The 9,959-nt window shown below is 34.5% G+C and overlaps 1 non-coding gene across 1 annotated transcript; it reads left to right on the top strand.

Annotated features, from left to right (window-relative positions):
* The first annotated feature begins 240 nt into the window (after positions 1-240).
* TRNAR-UCU (transfer RNA arginine (anticodon UCU)) lies at positions 241-313 on the top strand. The gene has a single exon. It is a non-coding gene; the product is annotated as a tRNA-Arg (tRNA).
* The last annotated feature ends 9,646 nt before the right edge of the window (positions 314-9,959 follow it).

The raw sequence follows: 9,959 nt of genomic DNA, 5'->3' as shown, positions 1-9,959 counted from the left end.
ATATATATATATATATATATATATATATATATATATATATATATATATATATATATATATTTCAGTTCAAGAGATTTGTAACGATATTAATAGAATTATGATGAAAAGAACAATGGAAATTGACTTACGAGAATAGTTTCTTCCGACAAACAATTATTCCTTTGCCAATCTCATCTACATATAAGTTGTAATCAATGAGCTCCACGTTCAGTTTACATCCAAGTGGTCACATAATGAAAAGCGCCCATGGCCTAATGGATAAGGCGTCTGACTTCTAATCAGGCGATTGTGGGTTCAAGTCCCACTGGGCGTGACATCTTGTAAACATATGACTAATGATTTTTAAGGAGGAGAATCAAAGATTTGAAGTCAAAGACAATCAACATGCGTTGTAGAGTGACATGTTGAGCTCGACTCCTCGTCTCCGACTCAAATCATGACCCACACCTCTATTTGTGGGTGTGGGGTCATGCAGGTTCACATAGTGGCTGAGGGCCATAGGACACTAGAGTGATTTTATATTCACCTCTATCTACATTTTATTATTTAGGTGAATGATGCCACTTGTCGACGTGTGGGAGTGCATGAGAGTTTTATGTCACGATCATACATCTTCAAACATGCGGCGTCATGATCTTCACATGCTCCTGACAAGCCCTAAGGGGAACTAAAGACTCATTCATATTTTTCGCCCCAATTTTGTAGCTTCGCCGAACCTTAGGTGATGTTCACCTTCGCATGACATTACTACAATAAAGTTGTTACGACATACATGACGTGACTAATGCGAGTACAAAACATTCATTTAAAATATTTCATAAAAGGTGCCATGAGCTGAAATATTCCTAATAAAATTTTTGAAACAATAATGCAAAGAATAAATAATGTGAACTCTAGATAAAATAAAGAAAAATAAAAACATTGCCCTAAACTAACTTAAGGGCTACTAAATAGACATAAGTGTGACTAACTCTACCCCTTGTTCCTGGCCTTCATTGCGACGTCACCATTAGTACGTGGGTGTCTTACTTTTACCTTAATAATAAGAGCAGTACGTAGTTTGAGTATTTTAAGAAATACTTAATAAGTAACCGCATGTTTGTGGTCGAGAAATACAAACATGAGACATGATGGACCTATTATTTAAAAAGCAACATGGCATGGCCTTAGGTAGCTTTCGAGTCCGAGCAAGGCTGGATGTATAGTACTCTCCTACACACGACCCAACCACGAGCACATGGACCCACCAGGTGGCCGCACGTACCCCCTAGGACTATCTCATTGGGCTAGCACTCGCTAACGTGCTTTCAGACACCACAGTGGGAAAATACCCACATAACATCATGGCGAACATAAATATCGTAAGTCGTAAGTTACACGTTTATACTAGTCATAACATAAAAGTATTTTGATGCATATGACACACAAAAATGTATGAGGTCCACGTGACTTAAATTAATGACATAAATTATGAGGCAAGTCAAACCTCCATCTATTTATAATGTAACGAGTTTGTGAATGATGCAGACATAGTTTCTATCAAATTTTTCTTACATAACATAACTTACACGGCATGGTCTATGGAGGTTTATGCATCATAGATTATCTATGAAACTGAGGTCTTGTTACTATTAATACTGACATCACATAATCTCACCTATTCTTCATAAGACGGAGACTTTACTTGAAGTAACCTGTATAAGCTTGTGAGTGAAACCTTCCACCACTATTGGAATGACGGTGTGACCTTTCGCTATATTAGGTAAACCTAGAAGGAATTCCATGACATAACCTCAAAACTATTGAACTTTTTGGTACCCTTGAAATTAATTGAACAGTTGTTTGGACATATCCTTTAACAACTCTTAACGTTACCTATAGCTTAGTACAAATTACCACTCATATTGCCTCAAGAAAGAATTGCAGTTGATGGATTTAGATAATGTTAACGGCAATGAATGATGTAGCAAGATCCCCCATGATTGCATATGATAGTGTTTTCTTAACATTTATGATTACTTTTCTTTTGAAACAAAAGCCCATATTATCATTGTTATTGACGATTCGGGAAAAGGATGCCAAGTATTTGCCGGCTTTTTCTTGTGCAAACGGTATCTCTATTGATGATATAAATGTTGATGAAAAGAGGAAATCATGCTTGACCACCCACAATATATTTGAGAAAAATGTTGAATTGCTTATCAATGAGCCATTCTACTATGTAAGTGACAATACACTCTCGCTTAGGTAAACCGGTAAGTGGGTTTGTTGTTAAATGCCCACATGCATCGTTATATCATGAAAAGAATGGAGGTACGATTTTTATCATAAGTACGTACCATGATTTGAAACTAAAGGACTTCATATATTTTGTATGTAATGTGCATCGAGATACTTTTTTGTTATGATTAGTATAGACACGTACACGATGATATAGCGTGAGTATGCGTTGGCCCGTAATCAGGTCAAGAGATACATATATGACCATGACTGGTTGGTCCATCATGTGTGTGCGTCGTGAGTAGAGAAGTACTACATATCCAACCCTACTCGGATTACAAAGTAGTGACCAAGTAAAAGTTTTACGAAAAGATAAGTCTCACCATGATGGCATGGAATTGTATTTTCCAACCTTAATAGTTAGGCTACGTACTAAGTATTTTTAAATACTTTAGCCACGTGCTACTTCTTTTTCATTTAAAGGTATGACACCTATGTATGAATGATGATGTCACTAGTGAGGCAGACTTCACATTCATATATGACAAAGAGCCTGCACTCATGTTGGCTGAGAAGATGCCAAACCTATTGGTGCTCAATGAAGAAAAGGCTACGGTGAACCCCTTCATAGATGGAGAAGACCAAGTAGAGACAAACATGTGGTACCTAGACAAAGGAGCGACCGACCACATGACTAAAGATCGAGCAAAGTGCAAGGAGTTTCATGAGAAGTTCATTAGAAACATGAAGCTTTACAATGGATCAATTCTCCCGATCCAAGACAAAGGATTCATCTTATATCACCTCTCGAGTCTGAAGAATAATATTATTAACCTCGATCAAGTTATAAAATATTATTAAGCTCGTTCCTTAAGATATTTCACTAAAATAGAGCCTTGTTGATCAAGGTAAAACGGTCACAAACATGTATAATATACTAATGAAAGACCAAACATTAATATTTTTAGATATAAAATTGTCATATTTACAAATACTTTTTATTTCAACTTAGATTTAGTATTATTTCGAAGTAAATCTTTATATGGAAATAAAATTATGTGGCGTTGGAGGTTGTTTTGACTTAGATTTACTCTTGCTTCTATTGATTTGTTCTAGCTTTCTTCGGCATGTCTTGGTGTTGGAGGTGTATGCTGGGTCTAATGGATAGATTACACCTATTTCGTTAGGTTTCTGTGACAGGGTATGGAGCATTAATGAGTCTAAAGACATTATTCGAACTTATAACAACCATTTCGAGCTTTGCAAAATCTTATAAGCGTTGTCCTTCTTCATACATTGATACATATACTTGAGACAACCTTTGTTTGTAGAAACATAACTCTTCTTTCATTGCTGTCTTGATCAATTTATGATATTCAATAAATATATCCTCACATGGGTCAATCATTTTCTCTCAACGATCAAAACTAACGCGTTCAACAAAGAACTTTAATGTGTTAAAAGGTTTGACTTAGTAGCTTTCGTATCTATGGCTCGACTCTACTCCCTCTGTTGGATCGGTATGACAACCCTGGAGGGGTGAATAGGGTTTTGGTACAAAATTATTTAAAACTAAATTTTTTTTCTTTTATTATCAAACTCTTTATCAATGGAAGGTCACAATTAATACACGACAAGTGTATAAAAATAATTCAATTGAAAACAATAAAAAATTAAAAATAAAACTAACCGATCATGATAATAATTTCAAAATTAAGTGAGATAGAGTTAGAGAAAGTAATATCGTAATTTTACAATGGTTCAGTCAAACTCGACCTACTTCACCCTTCAAGCGTCTCTTGAAAATTTGAATAAAAACCTCGTCATCCTAAAATTTATATTATGAACACTTCAAAACAACGAAATTATTAATAATTAAAAAGTATGTTGGTTATCATCAAAACATCAATTAATTAATTAATTAATTAGACTAACAGCCAAAAAGTCAACACCCTCCTCCTATCTATAATTTTAAGAACTTAGAGTGGATGTATGGCTCAAGTTTTTTTTATTGAAATCAACATCGGGTGTTGGTACTTAATTCAACCTTAAAAAACAATTTTCCCACTTGAGTGAAGATTGACATGCTTTCATCTATTAACATGTTTTCTCGAGGGATAACCAAAGAAAATTTCTTAATAGGTAAGTCCTAATCCATTTAGTCATAAACATTTCTTCAAATACATAGATTTTCCCGTTGCCACAAAAACCTTAATTCCTTATAATAGACCTTTACTAGTACTTTCATCCTTTTCAACATGGTTCATACGTCAAAAATATTTAGTTTCCTCATGAGATCTCTGATAATTACCCTTGAAACATCTCAGAATCCATGTAGGACTATTTTTGCTATTTAAAAACCTAAATCTTGGTTTAAGTTCTTAAGATATTCCAATGGTCTTTAAACTTTCCTTTTAAACCACGAAACAAGAGTTCTTATAAAATTTAAGGCCATTTAGAGCTCACATGGTTTCAGAATTGAGTGCTAACTTATGGTTAGTCTCAATTAGTCAAGTTATTTATTTTTAGATTTCTATTAGCTTTATTTCTACAAATAAATTAGTTGCAGGTTAACTAGTTCTATACAAATAAGTTGAGTCTTTATAGGAGTTATTTCAGTTTAAATAGAAGTCTTACTATTAGTAAAATACAGCTACAGTATAACACTTCATATTTCAGATTTATTCACTCTTTTAAGAGTTAGATATTGTGTCAGTTGGTATGAGAGCCAGGTTGTTAACCAAGGGTTTGATATTATTACTCAACAAGATGAATGGTGGAAGTGCTTCTACGGGTATAGCTATGGAAGAGCTTGTTGGCAATAATTATAATTATTGGAAGTTATGTATGAAAGCTTATCTACCGGGGCAAGATTTGTGGGATTTAATTGAAGGTGATGACACAGAAAGTCCAGTAGATACTCCACAAAATGCTGACTTACGCTTAAAATGGAAGATCAAATGTGGAAAAGCTTTATTTACCTTGTGAACTTTGATTAGCAAGAAATATATTAATCATGTTGGTGATTTAAAGTTACCAAAGCAAGTGTGGGAAACACTTCAAAAGCTGTTCACTAAGAAAAATACATCTCATTGCAATTTCTAGAGAATGAACAAGCTGTGGTAACTCAAGGTAATTTTTCTGTTGAAGAATATTTCTTTGAAAGTGAAAAATATGTGTTCTAAAATTTCATAATTAGATGTTGAGGAGTCAGTGAGTGATGCTCGATTACGGTGTTATCTTATTCGTGGATTACGAAAAGACTTTATGCCATTTGTTTTCTCAATACAAGGGTGGGCAAATCAGCCTAAAATTATTGAATTATTGAATTTGCTTTCTAATCGGAAAGTTTTGATTAAGAAAATGACTAGCAGCAACAAGTTTTCTTCAAAGTCAGAAGATGTGTTGTATGTCAAAGATCAAAGGTGACAGAATTTTCATTCAAAGCCTTCTTCAAGCAATGGGAATCAATTTAGAAGTGAGGAGTCGTCAAAGAAGCCATTTAAAGCTTGTTACAAGTGTGAAAAACCTGGTCATCTTAAACGAGATTGTCGGGTGAAAGTTGTGTGTAATCGTTGCGGAAAGCCAGGTCATATTAAGCCAAATTGTCGGGTCAAAATGCAGGAATCATAAGCGAATGTTGTACATGAAAGTAAAAATTCTTCAAACTCATTTTGGGAACACTATTTAACTATTGAAGTTCTAGACCAGCCAACAAATGTGACTTCACCTGTACATCAAGATGATGTCTCTGTAGATGCTCATGGCTTTATTGACTACAATAAAGAATGGATTGTCGATTCTGGTTGTTCTCATCATGCAACTGGAAACGAAACTCTTATATCAGGTGTTCGTCCACATTGTCAAAAGAAGGTCACTATGACAGCTGATAATTCAATGCATCCTATGACGAAAGAATGAGATTTGAATGATCGGAGTGTTCTACTCAAGAACGTTTATCATGTTCCTGGTTTGAAGAAAAATCTTGCTTTTGTATCACAAATAACAAATTCAGGAAGGTATGTTCTTTTTTGTCCTAAAAATGTTCAAATTCTTTCTAATGTGCAACATGTTGCTGCTGATATCCTGTTATGTGGAAAAAGAAAACAATTTTTGTATGTTTTATCGGCTAGTGATGAATATATCAAGAAAACTGGTCATAATGGAAGCTCAATGCTTTGGCATGCTCATTTGGATCATGAGGGTTTTCAGTTGTTGCAGAAAATATCTGTAAAACAACTTCTTGATGGTGTCCCTGTTTCTAAAGATATTCGGCATGATGAGATTTGTCCAGGCTGCCAATATGGCAAGTCTCATCGTCTTCCTTTCCCAAGCACAAAGAGTATAGCTTCAATAGTATTAGAATTGATTCATTCTTATCTTTTGGGACCAACGCGAACAACAAGCTATACCGGCATTCATTACGTGATGGTGTTTGCAGATGATTTCTCTTGTTTCAGTTCGGTATACTTCTTAGAACAAAAAAGTGAAGCTTTTTCAAAATTTATTCAATTTAAGCATGCTATAGAAAAATAATTTGAATTGAAAAACAAGTGCTTGCACACCGATAATGGAGGATAATTTCTTTCAAATGATTTTATGGAATACTGTAAGGTGCATGTGATTCAGCGTCAATTGACTTGTCTAGAAACTCCGCAACAAAATGGGGTGGCTGACCGCAAGTTTGCTCATCTTACATCAGTTTGCTTGTCTTAGTTGCATGTGAGGAGTCTTCCAAAAGAGCTATGGGCATAAGCTTTTCAAACAGCATGCCATGTTGTAAATTGGTTGCCTCCATGGCCAGGGACAGAATCATCATCATTCGAGCTGATTTAACATCATAAACCCAATGTGAGTTATTTTTAGTATTATTGGGTTTATTTGTTATGTTCATCTACTGAAACATAATGGAACTAAACTTGACCCAAAGGCCAAGAAATGCATTTTTGTTTGCTATGATACTCATAGAAAGGGTTGGAGGTGTATGGATTTGAAAAAAACGAAGGTTATTGTATCTCATGATGTGATGTTTGATGAAATTTCAAGTTAAAAAGATAATGCAAATGGCAGCAAAAGTACAACTACTGTTGCACTCTTTCCTAATGATTATACATTAGGGAGAAAAGATTTTTCAATTGCGATAGACATTCAAGCTAAAGAGACTACAGAAGCCACTACAAATATTGAAGTTGTACAATGAAGCTAAAGGGATTTCAGAATGGAAAAATGCAATGATGCAATAAATTTCAGCACTTGAAAAAATGACACATGGGAGCTTGTACCAAAGCCTCATGATGTCGATTTAATTACTTGTAAGTGGGTTTACAAGTTGAAGAAAAAAGCTGATGGTAGAATTGATAGACACAAAGCTCGTCTTGTTGCCCGTGGGTTCTCTCAGAAATATGGTTAAGACTATGATGAGACTTTTAGTCCGGTCACAAGGATGGTAACGTTTTATGGACAATCATCTCTTTAGCTGCTAGTAAAAGATGGAAATCATGGCAGCTTGATGTGAAAAATGCTTTCCTTTACGGAGATTTGGATCGTGATATTTTTATGGAGCAGCCACAAGGATTTACCTTTAAGGAATATCCTGACTATGTGTGCAAATTTAAGAAGGCATTGTACGGACTCAAGCAAGCTACTCGTGCTTGGTTTGGTAAGATTGCTCAATATCTTAATTTTTATGGTTTGAAGTCTTCATGTTCTGATCCAAGCTTGTTTGTTAAGAAAACAGCAACTGTATGCACCTTGCTCTTACTTTATGTTGATGACATGATTATTACTGGTGATGATATTGTTGAAATCAGTAGTCACCAAGATGCCTTGTTTGTTCGTTTTGAAATGAAAAGATGAGGTGAAGCTGATGTTTTCTGGATTTGGAAATTAAGAAATGTTATGGTTATTTTCTCTCTCTCTCAAGAAGAATATGTAGCAAGTTTATTAGCCGTTTTGTACAGAGAATTCAAGAGATAAAATTACTCCTATGGAACCAAATCTAAAATTAGCTAGAAATGAAGGGAAGTCATTAGAAATGCTACATTCTCTCGTCAACTTTTTGGTAGTTTTGTCTATTTAACTTTCACAGCCATACATTTCTTTTTCACTAGGAGTTGTGTCTCAATTTATGGATCAGCAACATGAGACTCATTCTTGACATTGCTTTTTCAATAGGAGTTGTGTCTCAATTTATGGATCAACCACATGTAACTCATCTAATTACAGCAAAAATGATTCTTTGGTACTCTAAATTATGGATTAATGTATGAGAAATCATAGTCATTTTTCTTGAGTGGTTTTGTGGATGTTGATTGGGCTGGTGAAAATAATATCACTCACATTCTAAGTATAGCAAGTCACAAAAAAGTAAAAATAATATCTTTTATTATATTTCGTAAGCCAGACAATGGAAACATTCTGAGTGTACATCATATGCTAGTCTACAGAATCTATAAGCCTAGAGCTCTAATATAATTTATAACGAATCATGTCAAAGATTCAGATCAGGATTCAAATATTAGATTTAACACATAGTGGTCCCGTCCATTCCACTGTATCCCTTGCGACAGGGTCACGTTACTTACTTGTAAAGCCCCAAGTAAGGTTAAGGTAACTCAAATATGTTTAAAAGACTCAAGGATAGGAACTAAGAGACCTAAGCAAAGACAAAGGGCCTAAGTAAGTAATTTTACCCTAGGAAGGAATTATAAGGATTCAAGTCGTTCGAAAAAGGTTTGTTAAGGAAAACGTAAGCATATAGGGCAAAAATGTCATTTTACTAATTTTTCTAAAAAATGAACTTCAAATTTAATAGGATTCTCAGGTTTCACTATCAGTTACCCCTTCCTCTTAAAGTATAAGTAGGGGCTTTCATTTAAACAAAAATGAAGTCTTGAATTTCCTTAAACTCGAGTTGGAAGCTTTTGGGTTATGAATTTCATTGATCTCATGTTTTTCAAAATTAAGAGACTACGGTTCATCAAATTCCCTCAAAGCAATTCTAATTACTTTTAAATTAGCTCCCCAACAAGTTTCACGAAGGAATCAAGTGTTGAAAACATCCCTAGCACATTCCCTCAATTTGAGTTTTCATGGTCGTGGGATGGAAGGAGGAGTATACCATTGAGGATTAGGGTTATTTACATCCGAAAGGTTAAATTGCTGTAAATACTGGTTAGATTATTCAAGAATCGAAGTCGAGTTCCTTTATAACTAGAACAAAAAAGAAATTGCGGTCGGGAAGGTTATAGTAGCAAAAGCCTCCTCTTAATTGGAAAGCGATTCCGTCTATATACTAGGCTATAGCATGATCTTTCTTCATCTCATTCTACGTAATTTCATTTTCATCACAGTCGCTTTGGTCTCGAAAGATATGAAAGATCTCCCTTTAAGATTTTCTATACCCATGTTTCCCGAAGCCACACTTTGTGCCACTCCTTTCATTTATACTCTAAGTGCGATTGCTATAATATATACTTCCTTGACCCATAAATCGAGCTGAGACTACAAGTAAATTCATCTATCCAAACCAATATGAATCGGTTTCTAGGCACTCAATGAAGAAGTTTCATGAAGATTGTTAAAGATCACGTATTTGTTTAGATTGGTGTATCTGATTAAATCTCCTTAGAGTTAGGAGTTAGATTTAGTTTTGATTTGATTTAATTTTGATTTGATTTAATTTTGATTTGATTTATTTTTTATTTGATTTAATTTTTGATTTGTTTACTCGTTTGTTA

This window comes from Cucurbita pepo, chromosome 6 (assembly GCF_057944985.1).
Source record: "Cucurbita pepo subsp. pepo isolate OVF chromosome 6, ASM5794498v1, whole genome shotgun sequence".
NCBI lineage: Eukaryota > Viridiplantae > Streptophyta > Magnoliopsida > Cucurbitales > Cucurbitaceae > Cucurbita > Cucurbita pepo.
This window is presented reverse-complemented; position numbering and strand designations above follow the sequence as displayed.